The sequence below is a fragment of the Carcharodon carcharias genome, chromosome 2 (assembly GCF_017639515.1).
Source record: "Carcharodon carcharias isolate sCarCar2 chromosome 2, sCarCar2.pri, whole genome shotgun sequence".
Classification (NCBI taxonomy): Eukaryota; Metazoa; Chordata; class Chondrichthyes; order Lamniformes; family Lamnidae; genus Carcharodon; species Carcharodon carcharias.
Genome location: NC_054468.1, coordinates 77554668 through 77579888, shown reverse-complemented (window position 1 = coordinate 77579888; position 25221 = coordinate 77554668).

Here is a 25221-nt window from a genome sequence, read left to right as displayed (position 1 = left end):
TGTTACTGCTGGTGTTTCCCCTGCCACTGCTGGTGTTTCCCCTGTTATTGCTGGTGTTTCCCTTGCTGCTGCTCGTGTTTCCACTGCTGCTGCTAGGGTTTCCCCTGCAGCTGCTGGCATTTCCCCTGCTGCTGCTGGTGTTGCCCTTGCTGCTGCTGGTGTTTCCACTGTTACTGCTGGTGTTTCCCCTGCTGCTGCTGGTGTTTCCCCTGTTACTGCTGTCGTTTCCCCTGTTACTGATGGTGTTGCCCCTACCGCTGCTGGCTTCTCCCCTGTTACTGCTGGTGTTTCCCGTGCTGCTGTTGGTGTTTCCCCTGCTGCTGCTGGTGTTTCCCCTATTACAGCTGGCGTTTCCCCTGTTACTGCTGGTGTTTGCCTTGCTGCTGGTGTTTCCCCTGCTGCTGCTGGTGTTTTCCCTGTTAGTGCTGGCGTTTCCCCTGCCGCTGCTGGTGTTTGCCCTGTTACTGCTGGTGTTTCCCCTGCCGCTGCTGGTGTTTCCCTTGCTGCTGCTGGTGTTTGCCCTCTTACTGCTGGTGTTTCCCCTGCCGCTGCTGGTGTTTCCCTTGCTGCTAGGGTTTCCACTGTTACTGCTGGTGTTTCCCCTGCTGCTGCTGGTGTTTCCCCTGTTACTGCTGTCGTTTCCCCTGTTACTGCTGGTGTTTCCGGTGCTGCTGTTGGTGTTTCCCCTGCTGCTGCTGGTGTTTCCCCTATTACAGCTGGTGTTTCCCCTGCCACTGCTGGTGTTTCCCCTGTTATTGCTGGTGTTTCCCTTGCTGCTGCTCGTGTTTCCACTGCTGCTGCTGGTGTTTCCCTTGCTGCTGCTGGTGTTTTCCCTGTTACTGCTGGCATTTCCCCAGCTGCTGCTGGCATTTCCCCTGCTGCTGCTCGGGTTTCCCCTGCTGCTGCTGGCGTTTCCCTTGTTACTGCCGCGTTTCCCCTGCTGCTGCTGATGTTTTCCCTGTTACTGCTGGTGTTTCCCGTGCTGCTGTTGGTGTTTCCACTGCTGCTGCAGGTGTTTGCCCTGCCGCTGCTGGTGTTTCCCTGTTACTGCTGGTGTTTCCAATGCTGGTGGTGTTTCCACTGCTGCTGCTGGTGTTTGCCCTGCCGCTGCTTGTGTTTCCCTATTACCGCTGGTGTTTCCCTTGCTGCTGCTGGTGTTTCCACTGCTGCTGCTGGTGTTTCCCTGTTACTGCTGGTGTTCCAACTGCTGCTGCTGGTGTTTGCCCTGCCGCTGCTTGTGTTTCCCTATTACCGCTGGTGTTTCCCTTGCTGCTGCTGTTTCCACTGCTGCTGCTGGTGTTTCCTCTGCTGCCGCTGGTTTTTCCCCTATTGCTGCTGGTTTTTCCCCTATTGCTGCTGGCGTTTCCCCTGTTACTGCTGGCATTTCCCCTGTTACTGTTGATTCCACTGCCACTGCTGGTGTTTCCCCTGCTGCTGCTGGTGATACTTCTGTTACTGCTGGTGTTTCCCTTGCTTCAGCCTTTGTTTCCCCGGCTGTTGCTGGTGTTTCCCCTGCTGCTGCTAGTGATTCTCTTGTTACTGCTGTCGCTTCACCTGCTGCTGCTAGTGTTGCCCCTGTTACAGCTGGTGTTTCCCCTGTCACTCCTGGCATTTCCCCTGTTACTGCTGGTGTTTCTCCTACTGCTGCTAGTGTTTCCCCTGCTGCTGCTTGCGTTTCCCCTGTTACTGCTGGCGTTTCCCCTGCCGCTGCTGGCTTCTCCCCTGTTACTGCTGGTGTTTCCCGTGCTGCTGTTGGTGTTTCCCCTGCTGCTGCTGGTGTTTCCCCTATTACAGCTGGCGTTTCCCCTGTTACTGCTGGTGTTTGCCTTGCTGCTGGTGTTTCCCCTGCTGCTGCTGGTGTTTTCCCTGTTAGTGCTGGCGTTTCCCCTGCCTCTGCTGGTGTTTGCCCTGTTACTGCTGGTGTTTCCCCTGCCGCTGCTGGTGTTTCCCTTGCTGCTGCTGGTGTTTGCCCTCTTACTGCTGGTGTTTCCCCTGCCGCTGCTGGTGTTTCCCTTGCTGCTAGGGTTTCCACTGTTACTGCTGGTGTTTCCCCTGCTGCTGCTGGTGTTTCCCCTGTTACTGCTGTCGTTTCCCCTGTTACTGCTGGTGTTTCCGGTGCTGCTGTTGGTGTTTCCCCTGCTGCTGCTGGTGTTTCCCCTATTACAGCTGGTGTTTCCCCTGTTACTGCTGGTGTTTGCCTTGCTGCTGGTGTTTCCCCTGCTGCTGCTGGTGTTTTCCCTGTTACTGCTGGCATTTCCCCAGCTGCTGCTGGCGTTTCCCCTGCTGCTGCTCGGGTTTCCCCTGCTGCTGCTGGCGTTTCCCTTGTTACTGCCGCGTTTCCCCTGCTGCTGCTGCTGTTTTCCCTGTTACTGTTGTTGTTTCCCCTGCTGCTGCTGGTGTTTCCCCTGTTACTGCTTGCGTTTCCCCTGCTGCTGCTCGTGTTTCCCCTGCCGCTGCTGGCATTTCATCTGCTGTTGCTGGTGTTTCCCCTGCTGCTGCTGGTATTTCACCTGTTACTGCTGGCGTTTCCCCTGCCGCTGCTGGTGTTTCCTCTGTTACTGCTGGTGTTTCCCCTGCCACTGCTGGTGTTTCCCCTGTTATTGCTGGTGTTTCCCTTGCTGCTGCTCGTGTTTCCACTGCTGCTGCTAGGGTTTCCCCTGCAGCTGCTGGCATTTCCCCTGCTGCTGCTGGTGTTTCCCTTGCTGCTGCTGGTGTTTCAACTGTTACTGCTGGTGTTTCCCCTGCAGCTGCTGGTGTTTCCCCTGTTACTGCTGTCGTTTCCCCTGTTACTGATGGTGTTGCCCCTACCGCTGCTGGCTTCTCCCCTGTTACTGCTGGTGTTTCCCGTGCTGCTGTTGGTGTTTCCCCTGCTGCTGCTGGTGTTTCCCCTATTACAGCTGGCGTTTCCCCTGTTACTGCTGGTGTTTGCCTTGCTGCTGGTGTTTCCCCTGCTGCTGCTGGTGTTTTCCCTGTTAGTGCTGGCGTTTCCCCTGCCGCTGCTGGTGTTTGCCCTGTTACTGCTGGTGTTTCCCCTGCCGCTGCTGGTGTTTCCCTTGCTGCTGCTGGTGTTTGCCCTCTTACTGCTGGTGTTTCCCCTGCCGCTGCTGGTGTTTCCCTTGCTGCTAGGGTTTCCACTGTTACTGCTGGTGTTTCCCCTGCTGCTGCTGGTGTTTCCCCTGTTACTGCTGTCGTTTCCCCTGTTACTGCTGGTGTTTCCGGTGCTGCTGTTGGTGTTTCCCCTGCTGCTGCTGGTGTTTCCCCTATTACAGCTGGTGTTTCCCCTGCCACTGCTGGTGTTTCCCCTGTTATTGCTGGTGTTTCCCTTGCTGCTGCTCGTGTTTCCACTGCTGCTGCTGGTGTTTCCCTTGCTGCTGCTGGTGTTTTCCCTGTTACTGCTGGCATTTCCCCAGCTGCTGCTGGCATTTCCCCTGCTGCTGCTCGGGTTTCCCCTGCTGCTGCTGGCGTTTCCCTTGTTACTGCCGCGTTTCCCCTGCTGCTGCTGATGTTTTCCCTGTTACTGCTGGTGTTTCCCGTGCTGCTGTTGGTGTTTCCACTGCTGCTGCAGGTGTTTGCCCTGCCGCTGCTGGTGTTTCCCTGTTACTGCTGGTGTTTCCAATGCTGGTGGTGTTTCCACTGCTGCTGCTGGTGTTTGCCCTGCCGCTGCTTGTGTTTCCCTATTACCGCTGGTGTTTCCCTTGCTGCTGCTGGTGTTTCCACTGCTGCTGCTGGTGTTTCCCTGTTACTGCTGGTGTTCCAACTGCTGCTGCTGGTGTTTGCCCTGCCGCTGCTTGTGTTTCCCTATTACCGCTGGTGTTTCCCTTGCTGCTGCTGGTGTTTCCACTGCTGCTGCTGGTGTTTCCCTGTTACTGCTGGTGTTCCAACTGCTGCTGCTGGTGTTTGCCCTGCCGCTGCTTGTGTTTCCCTATTTCCGCTGGTGTTTCCCTTGCTGCTGCTGTTTCCACTGCTGCTGCTGGTGTTTCCTCTGCTGCCGCTGGTTTTTCCCCTATTGCTGCTGGTTTTTCCCCTATTGCTGCTGGCGTTTCCCCTGTTACTGCTGGCATTTCCCCTGTTACTGTTGATTCCACTGCCACTGCTGGTGTTTCCCCTGCTGCTGCTGGTGATACTTCTGTTACTGCTGGTGTTTCCCTTGCTTCAGCCTTTGTTTCCCCGGCTGTTGCTGGTGTTTCCCCTGCTGCTGCTAGTGATTCTCTTGTTACTGCTGTCGCTTCACCTGCTGCTGCTAGTGTTGCCCCTGTTACAGCTGGTGTTTCCCCTGTCACTCCTGGCATTTCCCCTGTTACTGCTGGTGTTTCTCCTACTGCTGCTAGTGTTTCCCCTGCTGCTGCTTGCGTTTCCCCTGTTACTGCTGGCGTTTCCCCTGCCGCTGCTGGCTTCTCCCCTGTTACTGCTGGTGTTTCCCGTGCTGCTGTTGGTGTTTCCCCTGCTGCTGCTGGTGTTTCCCCTATTACAGCTGGCGTTTCCCCTGTTACTGCTGGTGTTTGCCTTGCTGCTGGTGTTTCCCCTGCTGCTGCTGGTGTTTTCCCTGTTAGTGCTGGCATTTCCCCTGCCTCTGCTGGTGTTTGCCCTGTTACTGCTGGTGTTTCCCCTGCCGCTGCTGGTGTTTCCCTTGCTGCTGCTGGTGTTTGCCCTCTTACTGCTGGTGTTTCCCCTGCCGCTGCTGGTGTTTCCCTTGCTGCTAGGGTTTCCACTGTTACTGCTGGTGTTTCCCCTGCTGCTGCTGGTGTTTCCCCTGTTACTGCTGTCGTTTCCCCTGTTACTGCTGGTGTTTCCGGTGCTGCTGTTGGTGTTTCCCCTGCTGCTGCTGGTGTTTCCCCTATTACAGCTGGTGTTTCCCCTGTTACTGCTGGTGTTTGCCTTGCTGCTGGTGTTTCCCCTGCTGCTGCTGGTGTTTTCCCTGTTACTGCTGGCATTTCCCCAGCTGCTGCTGGCGTTTCCCCTGCTGCTGCTCGGGTTTCCCCTGCTGCTGCTGGCGTTTCCCTTGTTACTGCCGCGTTTCCCCTGCTGCTGCTGATGTTTTCCCTGTTACTGTTGTTGTTTCCCCTGCTGCTGCTGGTGTTTCCCCTGTTACTGCTTGCGTTTCCCCTGCTGCTGCTCGTGTTTCCCCTGCCGCTGCTGGCATTTCATCTGCTGTTGCTGGTGTTTCCCCTGCTGCTGCTGGTATTTCACCTGTTACTGCTGGCGTTTCCCCTGCCGCTGCTGGTGTTTCCTCTGTTACTGCTGGTGTTTCCCCTGCCACTGCTGGTGTTTCCCCTGTTATTGCTGGTGTTTCCCTTGCTGCTGCTCGTGTTTCCACTGCTGCTGCTAGGGTTTCCCCTGCAGCTGCTGGCATTTCCCCTGCTGCTGCTGGTGTTTCCCTTGCTGCTGCTGGTGTTTCCACTGTTACTGCTGGTGTTTCCCCTGCTGCTGCTGGTGTTTCCCCTGTTACTGCTGTCGTTTCCCCTGTTACTGATGGTGTTGCCCCTACCGCTGCTGGCTTCTCCCCTGTTACTGCTGGTGTTTCCCGTGCTGCTGTTGGTGTTTCCCCTGCTGCTGCTGGTGTTTCCCCTATTACAGCTGGCGTTTCCCCTGTTACTGCTGGTGTTTGCCTTGCTGCTGGTGTTTCCCCTGCTGCTGCTGGTGTTTTCCCTGTTAGTGCTGGCGTTTCCCCTGCCGCTGCTGGTGTTTGCCCTGTTAATGCTGGTGTTTCCCCTGCCGCTGCTGGTGTTTCCCTTGCTGCTGCTGGTGTTTGCCCTCTTACTGCTGGTGTTTCCCCTGCCGCTGCTGGTGTTTCCCTTGCTGCTAGGGTTTCCACTGTTACTGCTGGTGTTTCCCCTGCTGCTGCTGGTGTTTCCCCTGTTACTGCTGTCGTTTCCCCTGTTACTGCTGGTGTTTCCGGTGCTGCTGTTGGTGTTTCCCCTGCTGCTGCTGGTGTTTCCCCTATTACAGCTGGTGTTTCCCCTGCCACTGCTGGTGTTTCCCCTGTTATTGCTGGTGTTTCCCTTGCTGCTGCTCGTGTTTCCACTGCTGCTGCTGGTGTTTCCCTTGCTGCTGCTGGTGTTTTCCCTGTTACTGCTGGCATTTCCCCAGCTGCTGCTGGCATTTCCCCTGCTGCTGCTCGGGTTTCCCCTGCTGCTGCTGGCGTTTCCCTTGTTACTGCCGCGTTTCCCCTGCTGCTGCTGATGTTTTCCCTGTTACTGCTGGTGTTTCCCGTGCTGCTGTTGGTGTTTCCACTGCTGCTGCTGGTGTTTGCCCTGCCGCTGCTGGTGTTTCCCTGTTACTGCTGGTGTTTCCAATGCTGGTGGTGTTTCCACTGCTGCTGCTGGTGTTTGCCCTGCGGCTGCTTGTGTTTCCCTATTACCGCTGGTGGTTCCCTTGCTGCTGCTGGTGTTTCCACTGCTGCTGCTGGTGTTTCCCTGTTACTGCTGGTGTTCCAACTGCTGCTGCTGGTGTTTGCCCTGCCGCTGCTTGTGTTTCCCTATTACCGCTGGTGTTTCCCTTGCTGCTGCTGTTTCCACTGCTGCTGCTGGTGTTTCCTCTGCTGCCGCTGGTTTTTCCCCTATTGCTGCTGGTTTTTCCCCTATTGCTGCTGGCGTTTCCCCTGTTACTGCTGGCATTTCCCCTGTTACTGTTGATTCCACTGCCACTGCTGGTGTTTCCCCTGCTGCTGCTGGTGATACTTCTGTTACTGCTGGTGTTTCCCTTGCTTCAGCTGTTGTTTCCCCGGCTGTTGCTGGTGTTTCCCCTGCTGCTGCTAGTGATTCTCTTGTTACTGCTGTCGCTTCACCTGCTGCTGCTAGTGTTGCCCCTGTTACAGCTGGTGTTTCCCCTGTCACTCCTGGCATTTCCCCTGTTACTGCTGGTGTTTCTCCTACTGCTGCTAGTGTTTCCCCTGCTGCTGCTTGCGTTTCCCCTGTTACTGCTGGCGTTTCCCCTGCCGCTGCTGGCTTCTCCCCTGTTACTGCTGGTGTTTCCCGTGCTGCTGTTGGTGTTTCCCCTGCTGCTGCTGGTGTTTCCCCTATTACAGCTGGCGTTTCCCCTGTTACTGCTGGTGTTTGCCTTGCTGCTGGTGTTTCCCCTGCTGCTGCTGGTGTTTTCCCTGTTAGTGCTGGCGTTTCCCCTGCCGCTGCTGGTGTTTGCCCTGTTACTGCTGGTGTTTCCCCTGCCGCTGCTGGTGTTTCCCTTGCTGCTGCTGGTGTTTGCCCTCTTACTGCTGGTGTTTCCCCTGCCGCTGCTGGTGTTTCCCTTGCTGCTAGGGTTTCCACTGTTACTGCTGGTGTTTCCCCTGCTGCTGCTGGTGTTTCCCCTGTTACTGCTGTCGTTTCCCCTGTTACTGCTGTCGTTTCCCCTGTTACTGCTGGTGTTTCCGGTGCTGCTGTTGGTGTTTCCCCTGCTGCTGCTGGTGTTTCCCCTATTACAGCTGGTGTTTCCCCTGCCACTGCTGGTGTTTCCCCTGTTATTGCTGGTGTTTCCTTTGCTGCTGCTGGTGTTTCCACTGCTGCTGCTGGTGTTTGCCCTGCCGCTGCTTGTGTTTCCCTATTACCGCTGGTGTTTCCCTTGCTGCTGCTGTTTCCACTGCTGCTGCTGGTGTTTCCTCTGCTGCTTCTGGTTTTTCCCCTATTGCTGCTGGTTTTTCCCCTATTGCTGCTGGCGTCTCCCCTGTTACTGCCGGCGTTTCCCCTGCTGCTGCTAAAGTTGCCCCTGCTGCTGCTGGCGTTTCCCTTGTTACTGCCGCATTTCCCCTTCTGCTGCTAGTGTTTCCCCTGCTGCTGCTGGCATTTCACCTGCTGCTGCTGGTGTCTCCCCTGCTGCTGCTGGGGTATCCGCTGTTAGTGCTGGTGTTTCCCTTGCTGCTGCTGGTATTTCCCATGCTTTTGTTGTTGTTTCCCCTGCTGCTGCTGGTGTTTCCCCTGTTACTGCTTGCGTTTCCTCTGCTGCTGCTGATGTTTCCCCTGCCGCTGCTGGTGTTTCCCCTGCTGATGCTGGTGTTTCCCCTGCCACTGCTGGTGTTTCCCCTATTACTGCTGGTGTTTCCCCTGCCACTGCTGCTGTTTCCTCTGTTACTGCTGGTGTTTCCCCTGCCACTGCTGGTGTTTCCCCTGTTACTGCTGGTGTTTCCCCTGCCACTGCTGGTGTTTCCCCTGTTACTGCGAGTGTTTCCCCTGCCACTGCTGGTGTTCCCTCTGTTACCGCTGGTGTTTCCCATGCCATTATTTGTGTTTCCCCTGTTACTGCTGGTGTTTCCCTTGCTGCTGCTGGTGTTTCCCCTGCAGCTGCTGGTGTTTGACCCGGTTTCTGCTGGTGTTTACCCTGCCACTGCTGGTGTATCCCCAGTTACTGCTGTCGTTTTCACTACTGCTGCTGGTGTTTCCCCTGCTGCTGCTGCTGTATCCGCTGTTAGTCTGGTGTTTCCCTTGCCGCTGCTGGTGTTTCCCCTGTTACTGCTGGTGTTTCCCCTGCTGCTGCTGGTGTTTCCCCTGTTACTGCTGGCATTTCCCCTGTTACTGCTGGCGTATCCCCTGCTGCTGCTGGTGTTTCCCCTGTTACTGCTGCCAGTGTTTCCCCTGCTGCTGCGGTGTTTCCCTCGCTGCTGCTGGTGTTTCCACTGCTGCTGCTGGTGTTTCTCCTGTTACTGCCGGCATTTCCCCTGCTGCTGCTAGTGCTTCCCCTGCAGCTGCTGGCATTTCACCTGCTGCTGCTGGTGTTTCCCCTGCTGCTGCTGGCGTTTCCCCTGTTACTGCCGGCGTTTCCCCTGCTGCTGCTAGTGTTTCCCCTGCAGCTGCTGGCATTTCACCTGCTGCTGCTGGTGTTTCCCCTGCTGCTGCTGGCATTTAACTTGTTACTGCCGCGTTTCCCCTGCTGCTGCTAGTGTTTCCCCTGCTGCTGCTGGCATTTCACCTTCTGCTGCTGGTGTTTCCCCTGCTGCTGCTGGTGTATCCGCTGATAGTGCTGGTGTTTCCCTTGCTGCTGCTTGTGCTTCCCATGCTTTTGTTGTTGTTTCCCCTGCTGCTGCTGGTGTTTCCTGTGCCGATGCTGGCATTTTCCCTGCTGCTGCTGATGTTTCCCCTGCCGCTGCTGGTGTTTCCCCTGCTGATACTGGTGTTTCCCCTGTTACTGCTGGTGTTTCCCCTATTACTGCTCGTGTTTCCCCTGCCGCTGCTGGTGCTTCCCCTGCTGCTGCTGGCGTTTCCCCTGTTACTGCCGGCATTTCCCCTGCTGCTGCTACTGTTTCCCCTGCAGCTGCTGGCATTTCACCTGCTGCTGCTGGTGTTTCCCCTGCTGCTGCTGGCATTTCCCCTGTTACTGCCGGCGTTTCCCCTGCTGCTGCTAGTGTTTCCCCTGCAGCTGCTGGCATTTCACCTGCTGCTGCTGGTGTTTCGCCTGCAGCTGCTGGCATTTCAAATGCTGCTGCTGGTGTTTCCCCTGCTGCTGCTAGTGTTGCCCCTGCTGCTGCTAGTGTTTCCCCAGCTGCTGCTTGCGTTTACCCTGTAACTGCTGGCCTTTCCCCTGCCGCTGCTGGCATTTCCCCTGCTACTGCTCGTGTTTCCCCTGCCGCTGCTGGTGTTTCCCCTGCTGCTGGCGTTTCCCCTGTTACTGCCGGCGTTTCCCCTGCTGCTGCTAGTGTTTCCCCTGCAGCTGCCGGCATTTCACCTGCTGCTGCTGGTGTTTCCCCTGTTACTGCTGGTGTTTCCCCTGTTACTGCTGGTGTTTCCCCTGTTACAGCTGGTGTTTCCCTTGCCAATTCTGGTGTTTCCCCTGCCGCTGCTGGTGTTTCCGCTATTACTGCTGGTGTTTCCCCTGTTACTGCTGCTGTTTCCCTTGCTTCAGCTATTGCTTTCCCGGCTGCTGCTGGTGTTTCCCCTGCTGCTGGTGTTTCTCCTGTTACTGTTGGTGTTTCCCCTGCTGCTGCTGATGTTTCCCCTGTTACTGCTGGTGTTGCCCCTACCACTGCTGGCTTTTCCCCTGTTACTGCTGGTGTTTCCACTGCCGGTGCTGGTGTTTCCCCTGTTACTGCTGGTGTTTCCCCTGTTACTGCTGGCGTTTCCACTGCCGCTGCTGGTGCTTCCCCTGCTGCTGCTGGCGTTTCCCCTGCCTCTGATGGCATTTCCCCTGCTGCTGCTCGGGTTTCCCCTGCTGCTGCTGGCGTTTCCCTTGTTACTGCCGGCGTTTCCCCTGCTGCTGCTAGTGTTTCCCGTGCAGCTGCTGGCATTTCACCTGCTGCTGCTGGTGTTTCCCCTGCTGCTGCTGGTGTATCCGCTGTTAGTGCTGGTGTTTCCCTTGCTGCTGCTGGTGTTTCCCATGCTGTTGTTGTTGCTTGCCCTGCTGCTGCTGGCGTTTCCCCTGTTACTGCTTGCGTTTCCTCTGCTGCTGCTGACTTTTCCTGTGCCGATGCTGGAATTTCCCCTGTTTCTGCTAGTGTTTCCCCTGCCACTGCTGGTGTTTCCTCTGTTACTGCTGGTGTTTCCCTTGCTGCTGCTGGTGTCTCCCCTGCTGCTGTTGTTTCCCCTGCTGCTGCTGGTGTTCCCTCTGTTACCGCTGGTGTTTCCCCTGCCATTGTTTGTGTTTCCCCTGTTACTGCTGGTGTTTCCCTTGCTGCTGCTGGAGTTTCCCCTGCAGCTGCTGGTGTTTCCCCTGTTTCTGCTGGTGTTTCCCTTGCTGCTGGTGTTTCCCCTGCAACTGCTGGTGTTTCCCCTGTTTCTGCTGGTGTTTACCCTGCCACTGCTGGTGTATCCCCAGTTACTGCTGTCGTTTTCACTACTGCTGCTGGTGTTTCCCCTGCTGCTGCTGCTGTATCCGCTGTTAGTCTGGTGTTTCCCTTGCCGCTGCTGGTGTCTCCCCTGCTGCTGTTGTTGTTTCCCCTGCTGCTGCTGGTGTTCCCTCTGTTACCGCTGGTGTTTCCCCTGCCATTGTTTGTGTTTCCCCTGTTACTGCTGGTGTTTCCCTTGCTGCTGCTGGTGTTTCCCCTGCAGCTGCTGGTGTTTCCCCTGTTTCTGCTGGTGTTTACCCTGCCACTGCTGGTGTATCCCCAGTTACTGCTGTCGCTTTCACTACTGCTGCTGGTGTTTCCCCTGCTGCTGCTGCTGTATCCGCTGTTAGACTGGTGTTTCCCTTGCCGCTGCTGGCGTTTCCCCTGTTACTGCTGGTGTTTCCCCTGCTGCTGCTGGTGTTTCCCCTGTTACTGCTGGCGTTTCCCCTGTTACTGCTGGCATATCCCCTGCTGCTGCTGGTGTTTCCCCTGTTACTGCTGCCAGTGTTTCCCCTGCTGCTGCTGGTGTTTCCCTCGCTGCTGCTGGTGTTTCCACTGCTGATGCTGGTGTTTCCCCTGCCACTGCTGGTGTTTCCCCTGCCACTGCTGGTGTTTCCCCTGTTACTGCTGGTGTTTCCCCTGCCACTGCTGCTGTTTCCTCTGTTACTGCTGGTGTTTCCCCTGCCACTGCTGGTGTTTCCCCTGTTACTGCTGGTGTTTCCCCTGCCACTGCTGGTGTTTCCCCTGTTACTGCGGGTGTTTCCCCTGCCACTGCTGGTGTTCCCTCTGTTACTGCTGGTGTTTCCCCTGCCATTGCTTGTGTTTCCCCTGTTAATGCTGGTGTTTCCCTTGCTGCTGCTGGTGTTTCCCCTGCAGCTGCTGGTGTTTCCCCTGCTTCTGCTGGTGTTTACCCTGCCACTGCTGGTGTATCCCCAGTTACTACTGTCGTTTTCACTACTGCTGCTGTTGTTTCCCCTGCTGCTGCTGCTGTATCCGCTGTTAGTCTGGTGTTTCCCTTGCCACTGCTGATGTTTCCCCTGTTACTGCTGGCGTTTCCTTTGCTGCTGCTGGTGTTTCCACTGCTGCTGCTGGTGTTTGCCCTACCGCTGCTGGTGTTTCCCTGTTACTGCTGGTGTATTCCTTGCTGCTGGTGTTTCCACTGCTGCTGCTGGTGTTTGCCCTGCCGCTGCTTGTGTTTCCCTATTACCGCTGGTGTTTCCCTTGCTGCTGCTGTTTCCAGTCGTGCTGCTGGTGTTTCCTCTGTTACTGCTGGTGTTTCCCCTGCCACTGCTGGTGTTTCCCCTGTTATTGCTGGTGTTTCCCTTGCTGCTGCTGGTGTTTCCACTGCTGCTGCTGGTGTTTCCCTGTTACTGCTGGTGTTTCCACTGCTGCTGCTGGTGTTTGCCCTGCCGCTGCTTGTGTTTCCCTATTACCGCTGGTGTTTCCCTTGCTGCTGCTGTTTCCACTGCTGCTGCTGGTGTTTCCTCTGCTGCTGCTGATTTTTCCCCTATTGCTGCTGGTTTTTCCCCTATTGCTGCTGGCGTTTCCCCTGTTACTGCTGGCATTTCCCCTGTTACTCTGTTGATTCCACTGCCACTGCTGGTGTTTCCCCTGCTGCTGCTGGTGATACTTCTGTTACTGCTGGTGTTTCCCTTGCTTCAGCTGTTGTTTCCCCGGCTGTTGCTGGTGTTTCCCCTGCTGCTGCTAGTGTTTCTCTTGTTACTGCTGTCGCTTCACCTGCTGCTGCTAGTGTTGCCCCTGTTACAGCTGGTGTTTCCCCTGTACTCCTGGCATTTCCCCTGTTACTGCTGGTGTTTCTCCTACTGCTGCTAGTGTTTCCCCTGCTGCTGCTTGCGTTTCCCCTGTTACTGCTGGCGTTTCCCCTGCCGCTGCTGGCTTTTCCCTTGCTGCTGCTCATGTTTCCCCTGCCGCTGCTGGTGCTTCCCCTGCTGCTGCTGGCGTTTCCCCTGTTACTGCCGGCGTTTCCCCTGCTGCTGCTAGTGTTTCCCCTGCAGCTGCCGGCATTTCACCTGCTACTGCTGGTGTTTCCCCTGTTACTGCTGGTGTTTCCCCTGTTACTGCTGGTGTTTCCCCTGCCACTGCTGGTGTTTCCCCTGTTACTGCGGGTGTTTCCCCTGCCACTGCTGGTGTTCCCTCTGTTACTGCTGGTGTTTCCCCTGCCATTGCTTGTGTTTCCCCTGTTAATGCTGGTGTTTCCCTTGCTGCTGCTGGTGTTTCCCCTGCAGCTGCTAGTGTTTCCCCTGCTTCTGCTGGTGTTTACCCTGCCACTGCTGGTGTATCCCCAGTTACTACGGTCGTTTTCACTACTGCTGCTGGTGTTTCCCCTGCTGCTGCTGCTGTATCCGCTGTTAGTCTGGTGTTTCCCTTGCCGCTGCTGGTGTTTCCCCTGTTACTGCTGGCGTTTCCCCTTTTATTGCTGGTGTTTCCTTTGCTGCTGCTGGTGTTTCCACTGCTGCTGCTGGTGTTTGCCCTGCCGCTGCTGGTGTTTCCCTGTTACTGCTGGTGTATTCCTTGCTGCTGGTGTTTCCACTGCTGCTGCTGGTGTTTGCCCTGCCGCTGCTTGTGTTTCCCTATTACCGCTGGTGTTTCCCTTGCTGCTGCTGTTTCCACTCGTGCTGCTGGTGTTTCCTCTGTTACTGCTGGTGTTTCCCCTGCCACTGCTGGTGTTTCCCCTGTTATTGCTGGTGTTTCCCTTGCTGCTGCTGGTGTTTCCACTGCTGCTGCTGGTGTTTCCCTGTTACTGCTGGTGTTTCACTGCTGCTGCTGGTGTTTGCCCTGCCGCTGCTTGTGTTTCCCTATTACCGCTGGTGTTTCCCTTGCTGCTGCTGTTTCCCCTGCTGCTGCTGGCGTTTCCCCTGTTACAGCTGGTGTTTCCCCTGCTGCTGCTGATGTTTCCCCTGTTACTGCTGGTGTTGCACCTACCACTGCTGGCTTTTCCCCTGTTACTGCTGGTGTTTCCACTGCCGGTGCTGGTGTTTCCCTTGTTACTGCTGGTGTTTCCCCTGTTACTGCTGGCGTTTCCACTGCCGCTGCTGGTGCTTCCCCTGCTGCTGCTGGCGTTTCCCCTGCCTCTGCTGGCATTTCCCCTGCTGCTGCTCGTGTTTCCCCTGCTGCTGCTGGCGTTTCCCTTGTTACTGCCGGCGTTTCCCCTGCTGCTGCTGTTGTATCCGCTGTTAGTGCTGGTTTTTCCCTTGCCGCTGCTGGTGTTTCCCATGCTGTTGTTGTTGTTTGCCCTGCTGCTGCTGGTTTTTCCCCTGTTACTGCTGGTGTTTCCCCTGTTACTGCTTGCGTTTCCTCTGCTGATGCTGATTTTTCCTGTGCCGATGCTGGAATTTCCCCTGTTTCTGCTGGTGTTTCCCCTGCCACTGCTGGTGTTTCCTCTGTTACTGCTGATGTTTCCCTTGCTGCTGCTGGTGTCTCCCCTGCTGCTGTTGTTGTTTCCCCTGCTGCTGCTGGTGTTCCCTCTGTTACCGCTGGTGTTTCCCCTGCCATTGTTTGTGTTTCCCCTGTTACTGCTGGTGTTTCCCTTGCTGCTGGTGTTTCCCCTGCAACTGCTGGTGTTTCCCCTGTTTCTGCTGGTGTTTACCCTGCCACTGCTGGTGTATCCCCAGTTACTGCTGTCGTTTTCACTACTGCTGCTGGTGTTTCCCCTGCTGCTGCTGCTGTATCCGCTGTTAGTCTGGTGTTTCCCTTGCCGCTGCTGGTGTCTCGCCTGCTGCTGTTGTTGTTTCCCCTGCTGCTGCTGGTGTTCCCTCTGTTACCGCTGGTGTTTCCCCTGCCATTGTTTGTGTTTCCCCTGTTACTGCTGGTGTTTCCCTTGCTGCTGCTGGTGTTTCACCTGCAGCTGCTGGTGTTTCCCCTGTTTCTGCTGGTGTTTACCCTGCCACTGCTGGTGTATCCCCAGTTACTGCTGTCGTTTTCACTACTGCTGCTGGTGTTTCCCCTGCTGCTGCTGCTGTATCCGCTGTTAGTCTGGTGTTTCCCTTGCCGCTGCTGGCGTTTCCCCTGTTACTGCTGGTGTTTCCCCTGCTGCTGCTGGTGTTTCCCCTGTTACTGCTGGCATTTCCCCTGTTACTGCTGACGTATCCCCTGCTGCTGCTGGTGTTTCCCCTGTTACTGCTGCGAGTGTTTCCCCTGCTGCTGCTGGTGTTTCCCCTGCTGCTGCTGGTGTTTCCCTCGCTGCTGCTGGTGGTTCCACTGCTGCTGCTGGTGTTTCTCCTGTTACTGCCGGCATTTCCCCTGCTGCTGCTAGTGCTTCCCCTGCAGCTGCTGGCGTTTCCCCTGTTACTGCCGGCGTTTCCCCTGCTGCTGCTAGTGTTTCCCCTGCAGCTGCTGGCATTTCACCTGCTGCTGCTGGTGTTTCCCCTGCTGCTGCTGGCAATTCCCTTGTTACTGCCGCATTTCCCCTGCTGCTGCTAGTGTTTCCCCTGCTGCTGCTGGTGTATCCGCTGTTAGTGCTGGTGTTTCCCTTGCTGCTGCTGGTGTTTCCCATGCTTTTGTTGTTGTTTCCCCTGCTGCTGCTGGTGTTTCCCCTGTTACTGCTGGCGTTTCCTCTGCTGCTGCTGGTGTTTCCTGTGCCGATGCTGGCATCTTCCCTGCTGCTGCTAATGTTTCCCCTGCCGCTGCTGGTGTTTCCCCTGCTGATGCTGGTGTTTCCCCTGTTACTGCCGGTGTTTCCCCTATTACTGCTCGTGTTTCCCCTGCCGCTGCTGGTGCTTCCCCTGCTGCTGCTGGCGTTTCCCCTGTTACTGCCGGCATTTCCCCTGCTGCTGCTAGTGTTTCCCCTGCAGCTGCTGGCATTTCACCTGCTGCTGCTGGTGTTTTCCCTGCTGCTGCTGGCGTTTCACCTGTTACTGCCGGCGTTTCCCCTGCTGCTGCTAGTGTTTCCCCTGCCACTGCTGGTGTTTCCTCTGTTACTGCTGGTGTTTCCCCTGCTACTGCTGGTGTTTCCCCTGTTACTGCTGGCATTTCCCCTGTTACTCTGTTGATTCCACTGCCACTGCTGGTGTTTCCCCTGCTGCTGCTGGTGATACTTCTGTTACTGCTGGTGTTTCCCTTGCTTCAGCTGTTGTTTCCCCTGCTGTTGCTGGTGTTTCCCTTGTTACTGCTGGTGTTTCCCATGCTGCTGCTGGTGTTTCCCCTGTTATTGCTCGTGTTTCCCCTGCTACTGCTGGTGTTTCACCTGGTACTGCGTGTGTTGCCCCTACCGCTGCTGGTGTTTCCCCTGCTGCTGCTGGTGATTCCCCTGTAACTGCTGGTTCTTCCCCTGCCGCTGCTGGTGTTTCCCTGTTACTGCTGGTGTATTCCTTGCTGCTGGTGTTTCCACTGCTGCTGCTGGTGTTTGCCCTGCCGCTGCTTGTGTTTCCCTATTACCGCTGGTGTTTCCCTTGCTGCTGCTGTTTCCAGTCGTGCTGCTGGTGTTTCCTCTGTTACTGCTGGTGTTTCCCCTGCCACTGCTGGTGTTTCCCCTGTTATTGCTGGTGTTTCCCTTGCTGCTGCTGGTGTTTCCACTGCTGCTGCTGGTGTTTCCCTGTTACTGCTGGTGTTTCCACTGCTGCTGCTGGTGTTTGCCCTGCCGCTGCTTGTGTTTCCCTATTACCGCTGGTGTTTCCCTTGCTGCTGCTGTTTCCACTGCTGCTGCTGGTGTTTCCTCTGCTGCTGCTGATTTTTCCCCTATTGCTGCTGGTTTTTCCCCTATTGCTGCTGGCGTTTCCCCTGTTACTGCTGGCATTTCCCCTGTTACTCTGTTGATTCCACTGCCACTGCTGGTGTTTCCCCTGCTGCTGCTGGTGATACTTCTGTTACTGCTGGTGTTTCCCTTGCTTCAGCTGTTGTTTCCCCGGCTGTTGCTGGTGTTTCCCCTGCTGCTGCTAGTGTTTCTCTTGTTACTGCTGTCGCTTCACCTGCTGCTGCTAGTGTTGCCCCTGTTACAGCTGGTGTTTCCCCTGTACTCCTGGCATTTCCCCTGTTACTGCTGGTGTTTCTCCTACTGCTGCTAGTGTTTCCCCTGCTGCTGCTTGCGTTTCCCCTGTTACTGCTGGCGTTTCCCCTGCCGCTGCTGGCTTTTCCCTTGCTGCTGCTCATGTTTCCCCTGCCGCTGCTGGTGCTTCCCCTGCTGCTGCTGGCGTTTCCCCTGTTACTGCCGGCGTTTCCCCTGCTGCTGCTAGTGTTTCCCCTGCAGCTGCCGGCATTTCACCTGCTACTGCTGGTGTTTCCCCTGTTACTGCTGGTGTTTCCCCTGTTACTGCTGGTGTTTCCACTGCCACTGCTGGTGTTTCCCCTGTTACTGCGGGTGTTTCCCCTGCCACTGCTGGTGTTCCCTCTGTTACTGCTGGTGTTTCCCCTGCCATTGCTTGTGTTTCCCCTGTTAATGCTGGTGTTTCCCTTGCTGCTGCTGGTGTTTCCCCTGCAGCTGCTAGTGTTTCCCCTGCTTCTGCTGGTGTTTACCCTGCCACTGCTGGTGTATCCCCAGTTACTACGGTCGTTTTCACTACTGCTGCTGGTGTTTCCCCTGCTGCTGCTGCTGTATCCGCTGTTAGTCTGGTGTTTCCCTTGCCGCTGCTGGTGTTTCCCCTGTTACTGCTGGCGTTTCCCCTTTTATTGCTGGTGTTTCCTTTGCTGCTGCTGGTGTTTCCACTGCTGCTGCTGGTGTTTGCCCTGCCGCTGCTGGTGTTTCCCTGTTACTGCTGGTGTATTCCTTGCTGCTTGTGTTTCCACTGCTGCTGCTGGTGTTTGCCCTGCCGCTGCTTGTGTTTCCCTATTACCGCTGGTGTTTCCCTTGCTGCTGCTGTTTCCACTCGTGCTGCTGGTGTTTCCTCTGTTACTGCTGGTGTTTCCCCTGCCACTGCTGGTGTTTCCCCTGTTATTGCTGGTGTTTCCCTTGCTGCTGCTGGTGTTTCCACTGCTGCTGCTGGTGTTTCCCTGTTACTGCTGGTGTTTCCACTGCTGCTGCTGGTGTTTGCCCTGCCGCTGCTTGTGTTTCCCTATTACCGCTGGTGTTTCCCTTGCTGCTGCTGTTTCCCCTGCTGCTGCTGGCGTTTCCCCTGTTACAGCTGGTGTTTCCCCTGCTGCTGCTGATGTTTCCTCTGTTACTGCTGGTGTTGCACCTACCACTGCTGGCTTTTCCCCTGTTACTGCTGGTGTTTCCACTGCCGGTGCTGGTGTTTCCCTTGTTACTGCTGGTGTTTCCCCTGTTACTGCTGGCGTTTCCACTGCCGCTGCTGGTGCTTCCCCTGCTGCTGCTGGCGTTTCCCCTGCCTCTGCTGGCATTTCCCCTGCTGCTGCTCGTGTTTCCCCTGCTGCTGCTGGCGTTTCCCTTGTTACTGCCGGCGTTTCCCCTGCTGCTGCTAGTGTTTCCCGTGCAGCTGCTGACATTTCACCTGCTGCTGCTGGTGTTTCCCCTGCTGCCGCTGTTGTATCCGCTGTTAGTGCTGGTTTTTCCCTTGCCGCTGCTGGTGTTTCCCATGCTGTTGTTGTTGTTTGCCCTGCTGCTGCTGGTTTTTCCCCTGTTACTGCTGGTGTTTCCCCTGTTACTGCTTGCGTTTCCTCTGCTGATGCTGATTTTTCCTGTGCCGATGCTGGAATTTCCCCTGTTTCTGCTGGTGTTTCCCCTGCCACTGCTGGTGTTTCCTCTGTTACTGCTGATGTTTCCCTTGCTGCTGCTGGTGTCTCCCCTGCTGCTGTTGTTGTTTCCCCTGCTGCTGCTGGTGTTCCCTCTGTTACCGCTGGTGTTTCCCCTGCCATTGTTTGTGTTTCCCCTGTTACTGCTGGTGTTTCCCTTGCTGCTGGTGTTTCCCCTGCAACTGCTGGTGTTTCCCCTGTTTCTGCTGGTGTTTACCCTGCCACTGCTGGTGTATCCCCAGTTACTGCTGTCGTTTTCACTACTGCTGCTGGTGTTTCCCCTGCTGCTGCTGCTGTATCCGCTGTTAGTCTGGTGTTTCCCTTGCCGCTGCTGGTGTCTCCCCTGCTGCTGTTGTTGTTTCCCCTGCTGCTGCTGGTGTTCCCTCTGTTACCGCTGGTGTTTCCCCTGCCATTGTTTGTGTTTCCCCTGTTACTGCTGGTGTTTCCCTTGCTGCTGCTGGTGTTTCACCTGCAGCTGCTGGTGTTTCCCCTGTTTCTGCTGGTGTTTACCCTGCCACTGCTGGTGTATCCCCAGTTACTGCTGTCGTTTTCACTACTGCTGCTGGTGTTTCCCCTGCTGCTGCTGCTGTATCCGCTGTTAGTCTGGTGTTTCCCTTGCCGCTGCTGGCGTTTCCCCTGTTACTGCTGGTGTTTCCCCTGCTGCTGCTGGTGTTTCCCCTGTTACTGCTGGCATTTCCCCTGTTACTGCTGACGTATCCCCTGCTGCTGCTGGTGTTTCCCCTGTTACTGCTGCGAGTGTTTCCCCTGCTGCTGCTGGTGTTTCCCCTGCTGCTGCTGGTGTTTCCCTCGCTGCTGCTGGTGGTTCCACTGCTGCTGCTGGTGTTTCTCCTGTTACTGCCGGCATTTCCCCTGCTGCTGCTAGTGCTTCCCCTGCAGCTGCTGGCGTTTCCCCTGTTACTGCCGGCGTTTCCCCTGCTGCTGCTAGTGTTTCCCCTGCAGCTGCTGGCATTTCACCTGCTGCTGCTGGTGTTTCCCCTGCTGCTGCTGGCAATTCCCTTGTTACTGCCGCATTTCCCCTGCTGCTGCTAGTGTTTCCCCTGCTGCTGCTGGTGTATCCGCTGTTAGTGCTGGTGTTTCCCTTGCTGCTGCTGGTGTTTCCCATGCTTTTGTTGTTGTTTCCCCTGCTGCTGCTGGTGTTTCCCCTGTTACTGCTGGCGTTTCCTCTGCTGCTGCTGGTGTTTCCTGTGCCGATGCTGGCATCTTCCCTGCTGCTGCTGATGTTTCCCCTGCCGCTGCTGGTGTTTCCCCTGCTGATGCTGGTGTTTCCCCTGTTACTGCCGGTGTTTCCCCTATTACTGCTCGTGTTTCCCCTGCCGCTGCTGGTGCTTCCCCTGCTGCTGCTGGCGTTTCCCCTGTTACTGCCGGCATTTCCCCTGCTGCTGCTAGTGTTTCCCCTGCAGCTGCTGGCATTTCACCTGCTGCTGCTGGTGTTTCCCCTGCTGCTGCTGGCGTATCCCCTGTTACTGCCGGCGTTTCCCCTGCTGCTGCTAGTGTTTCCCCTGCAGCTGCTGGCATTTCACCTGCTACTGCTGGTGTTTCCCCTGCAGCTGCTGGCATTTCACCTGCTGCTGCTGGTGTTTCCCTGCCACTGCTGGCATTTCCCCTGCTGCTGCTCGTGTTTCCCGTGCAGCTGCCGGCATTTCACCTGCTGCTGCTGGTGTTTCCCCTGTTACTGCTGGTGTTTCCCCTGTTACTGCTGGTGTTTCCCCTGTTACTGCTGGTGTTTCCCTTGCTTCAGCTATTGCTTCCCCGGCTGCTGCTGGTGTTTCCCTTGCTGCTGGTGTTTCTCCTGTTACTGTTGGTGTTTCCCCTGCTGCTGCTGGCGTTTCCCCTGTTACTGCTGGTGTTGCCCCTACCACTGCTGGCTTTTCCCCTGTTACTGCTGGTGTTTCCACTGCCGGTGCTGGTGTTTCCCCTGTTACTGCTGGTGTTTCCCCTGTTACTGCTGGCGTTTCCACTGCCGCTGCTGGTGCTTCTCCTGCTGCTGCTGGCGTTTCCCCTGCCTCTGCTGGCATTTCCCCTGCTGCTGCTCGTGTTTCCCCTGCTGCTGCTGGCGTTTCCCTTGTTACTGCCGGCGTTTCCCCTGCTGCTGCTAGTGTTTCCCGTGCAGCTGCTGGCATTTCACCTGCTGCTGCTGGTGTTTCCCCTGCTGCTGCTGATTTTTCCTGTGCCGATGCTGGAATTTCCCCTGTTTCTGCTGGTGTTTCCCCTGCCACTGCTGGTGTTTCCTCTGTTACTGCTGGTGTTTCCCTTGCTGCTGCTGGTGTCTCCCCTGCTGCTGTTGTTGTTTCCCCTGCTGCTGCTGGTGTTCCCTCTGTTACCGCTGGTGTTTCCCCTGCCATTGTTTGTGTTTCCCCTGTTAATGCTGGTGTTTCCCTTGCTGCTGCTGGTGTTTCCCCTGCAGCTGCTGGTGTTTCCCCTGTTTCTGCTGGTGTTTACCCTGCCACTGCTGGTGTATCCCCAGTTACTGCTGTCGTTTTCACTACTGCTGCTGGTGTTTCCCCTGCTGCTGCTGCTGTATCCGCTGTTAGTCTGGTGTTTCCCTTGCCGCTGCTGGTGTCTCCCCTGCTGCTGTTGTTGTTTCCCCTGTTACTGCTGGCGTTTCCCCTGTTACTGCTGGCGTATCCCCTGCTGCTGCTGGTGTTTCCCCTGTTACTGCTGCCAGTGTTTCCCCTGCTGCTGCTGGTGTTTCCCTCGCTGCTGCTGGTGTTTCCACTGCTGCTGCTGGTGTTTCTCCTGTTACTGCCGGCATTTCCCCTGCTGCTGCTAGTGTTTCCCCTGCAGCTGCTAGCATTTCACCTGCTGCTGCTGGTGTTTCCCCTGCTGCTGCTGGCGTTTCCCCTGTTACTGCCGGCGTTTCCCCTGCTGCTGCTAGTGTTGCCCCTGCAGCTGCTGGCATTTCACCTGCTGCTGCTGGTGTTTCCCCTGCTGCTGCTGGTGTTTCCCCTGTTACTGCCGCGTTTCCCCTTCTGCTGCTAGTGTTTCCCCTGCTGCTGCTGGCATTTCACCTGCTGATGCTGGTGTTTCCCCTGCTGCTGCTGGTGTATCCGCTGTTAGTGCTGGTGTTTCCCTTGCTGCTGCTGGTGTTTCCCATGCTTTTGTTGTTGTTTCCCCTGCTGCTGCTGGTGTTTCCCCTGTTACTGCTTGCGTTTCCTCTGCTGCTGCTGGTGTTTCCTGTGCCGCTGCTGGTGTTTCCCCTGCTGATGCTGGTGTTTCCCCTGCCACTGCTGGTGTTTTCCCTATTACTGCTCGTGTTTCCCCTGCCGCTGCTGGTGCTTCCACTGTTACTGCCGGCATTTCCCCTGCTGCTGCTAGTGTTTCCCCTGCAGCTGCTGGCATTTCACCTGCTGCTGCTGGTGTTTCCCCTGCTGCTGCTGGCGTTTCCCCTGTTACTGCCGGCGTTTCCCCTGCTGCTGCTAGTGTTTCCCCTGCAGCTGCTGGCATTTCACCTGCTGCTGCTGGTGTTTCCCCTGCAGCTGCTGGCATTTCACCTGCTGCTGCTGGTGTTTCCCCTGCTGCTGCTGCTAGTGTTGCCCCTGCTGCTGCTAGTGTTTCCCCAGCTGCTGCTTGCGTTTACCCTGTAACTGCTGGCCTTTCCCCTGCCGCTGCTGGCATTTCCCCTGCTGCTGCTCGTGTTTCCCCTGCCGCTGCTGGTGTTTCCCCTGCTGCTGGCGTTTCCCCTGTTACTGCCGGCGTTTCCCCTGCTGCTGCTAGTGTTTCCCCTGCAGCTGCCGGCATTTCACCTGCTGCTGCTGGTGTTTCCCCTGTTACTGCTGGTGTTTCCCCTGTTACTGCTGGTGTTTCCCCTGTTACAGCTGGTGTTTCCCCTGCCACTTCTGGTGTTTCCCCTGCCGCTGCTGGTGTTTCCGCTATTACTGCTGGTGTTTCCCCTGTTACTGCTGGTGTTTCCCTTGCTTCAGCTATTACTTCCCCGGCTGCTGCTGGTGTTTCCCTTGCTGCTGGTGTTTCTCCTGTTACTGTTGGTGTTTCCCCTGCTGCTGCTGGCGTTTCCCCTGTTACAGCTGGTGTTTCCCCTGCTGCTGCTGATGTTTCCCCTGTTACTGCTGGTGTTGCACCTACCACTGCTGGCTTTTCCCCTGTTACTGCTGGTGTTTCCACTGCCGGTGCTGGTGTTTCCCCTGTTACTGCCGGTGTTTTCCCTGTTACTGCTGGCGTTTCCACTGCCGCTGCTGGTGCTTCCCCTGCTGCTGCTGGTGTTTCCCCTGCCTCTGCTGGCATTTCCCCTGCTGCTGCTCGTGTTTCCCCTGCTGCTGCTGGCGTTTCCTTTGTTACTGCCGGCGTTTCCCCTACTGCTGCTAGTGTTTCTGGTGCAGCTGCTGGCATTTCACCTGCTGCTGCTGGTGTTTCCCCTGCTGCTGCTGGTGTATCCGCTGTTAGTGCTGGTGTTTCCCTTGCCGCTGCTGGTGTTTCCCATGCTGTTGTTGTTGTTTGCCCTGCTGCTGCTGGTGTTTCCCCCGTTACTGCTGGCGTTTCCCCTGTTACTGCTTGCGTTTCCTCTGCTGATGCTGATTTTTCCTGTGCCGATGCTGGAATTTCCCCTGTTTCTGCTGGTGTTTCCCCTGCCACTGCTTGTGTTTCCTCTGTTACTGCTGGTGTTTCCCTTGCTGCTGCTGGTGTCTCCCCTGCTGCTGTTGTTGTTTCCCCTGCTGCTGCTGGTGTTTCCTCTGTTACTGCTGGTGTTTCCCCTGTTAATGCTGGTGTTTCCCTTGCTGCTGCTGGTGTTTCCTCTGTTACTGCTGGTGTTGCCCCTACCAGTGCTGGCTTTTTCCTTGTTACTGCTGGAGTTTCCTCTGTTACTGCTGGTGTTTCCGCTGCCACTTCTGGAGTTTCCCCTGTTACTGCTGGTGTTTCCCCTGCCACTGCTGGTGTTTCCCCTGTTTCTGCTGGTGTTTCCCCTGCCACTGCTGGTGTTTCCCCTGATACTGCTGGTGTTTCCCCTGTTAATGCTGGTGTTTCCCTTGCTGCTGCTGGTGTTTCCCCTGCTGCTGTTGTTGTTTCCCTTGCCGCTGATGGTGTTTCCTCTGTTACTGCTGTTATTTCCCCTGCCACTGCTGGTGTTTCACCTGTTATTGCTGGTGTTTCCCTTGCTGCTGCTGGTGTTTCCACTGCTGCTGCTGGTGTTTCCCCTGTTACTGCTGGTGTTGCCTCTGCCGCTGCTGGTGTTTCCCCTGATACTGCTGGTGTTTCCCCTGTTACTGCTAGTGTTTCCCCTGTTACTGCTGGTGTTTCGTCTGCTGCTGCTGGATTTTCCCCTATTGCTGCTGGTGCTTCCCATCCCATTGCTGGCGTTTTCTCCTGTTATTGCTGGTGTATGCACTGCTGCTGCTGGTGTTTCCCCTGGTACTGCTGGCGTTTCCCCTGCCGCAGCTGGTGTTTTCTCTGCCGCTGGTGATTATCCTGTTACTGCTGCTGTGTCCCTTGCTTCAGTTGTTGTTTCCCCGTTTGCTGCTAGTGTTTCCCCGGCTGCTGCTGGCATTTCCCCTGTTACTGCTGGTGTTTCCACTGCTGCTGCTGGTGTTTGCCCTGCCGCTGCTTGTGTTTCCCTATTACTGCTGGTGTTTCCCTTGCAGCTGCTGTTACCACTGCTGCTGCTGGTGTTTCCTCTGCTGCTGCTGGTTTTTCCCCAATTGCTGCTGGTGTTTCAGCTGTTACTGCTGGCGTTTCCCCTGTTACTCTGTTGTTTCCACTGCCACTGCTGGTGTTTCCCCTTCTGCAGGTGTTTCCCCTGCTGCTGATGGTGATACTTCTGTTACTGCTGGTGTTTCCCTTGCTTCAGCTGTTGTTTCCCCAGCTGTTGCTGATGTTTCCCCTGCTGCTGCTAGTGTTTCCCCTGCTGCTGCTTGCGTTTAACCTGTAACTGCCGGCCTTTCCCCTGCCGCTGCTGGCATTTCCCCTGCTGCTGCTCGTGTTTCCCCTGCTGCTGCTTGCGTTTACCCTGTAACTGCTGGCCTTTCCCCTGCCGCTGCTGGCATTTCCCCTGCTGCTGCACGTGTTTCCCCTGCTGCTGCTGGCGTTTCTCCTGTTACTGCCGGCATTTCCCCTGCTGCTGCTAGTGTTTCGCCTGCAGCTGCTGGCATTTCACCTGCTGCTGCTGGTGTTTCCCCTGCTGCTGCTGGCGTTTCCCCTGTTACTGCCGGCGTTTCCCCTGCTGCTGCTAGTGTTTCCCCTGCAGCTGCTGGCATTTCACCTGCTGCTGCTGGTGTTTCCCCTGCAGCTGCTGGCATTTCACCTGCTGCTGCTGGTGTTTCCCCTGCTGCTGCTGCTAGTGTTGCCCCTGCTGCTGCTAGTGTTTCCCCAGCTGCTGCTTGCGTTTACCCTGTAACTGCTGGCCTTTCACCTGCCGCTGCTGGCATTTCCCCTGCTGCTGCTCGTGTTTCCCCTGCCGCTGCTGGTGTTTCCCCTGCTGCTGGCGTTTCCCCTGTTACTGCCGACGTTTCCCCTGCTGCTGCTAGTGTTTCCCCTGCAGCTGCTGGCATTTCACCTGCTGCTGCTGGTGTTTCCCCTGTTACTGCTGGTGTTTCCCCTGTTACTGCTGGTGTTTCCCCTGTTACTGCTGGTGTTTCCCCTGTTACTGCTGGTGTTTCCCCTGTTACAGCTGGTGTTTCCCCTGCCACTTCTGGTGTTTCCCCTGCCGCTGCTGGTGTTTCCGCTATTACTGCTGGTGTTTCCCCTGTTACTGCTGGTGTTTCCCTTGCTTCAGCTATTGCTTCCTCTGCTGCTGCTGGTGTTTCCCCTGCTGCTGGTGTTTCTCCTGTTACTGTTGGTGTTTCCCCTGCTGCTGCTGACGTTTCCCC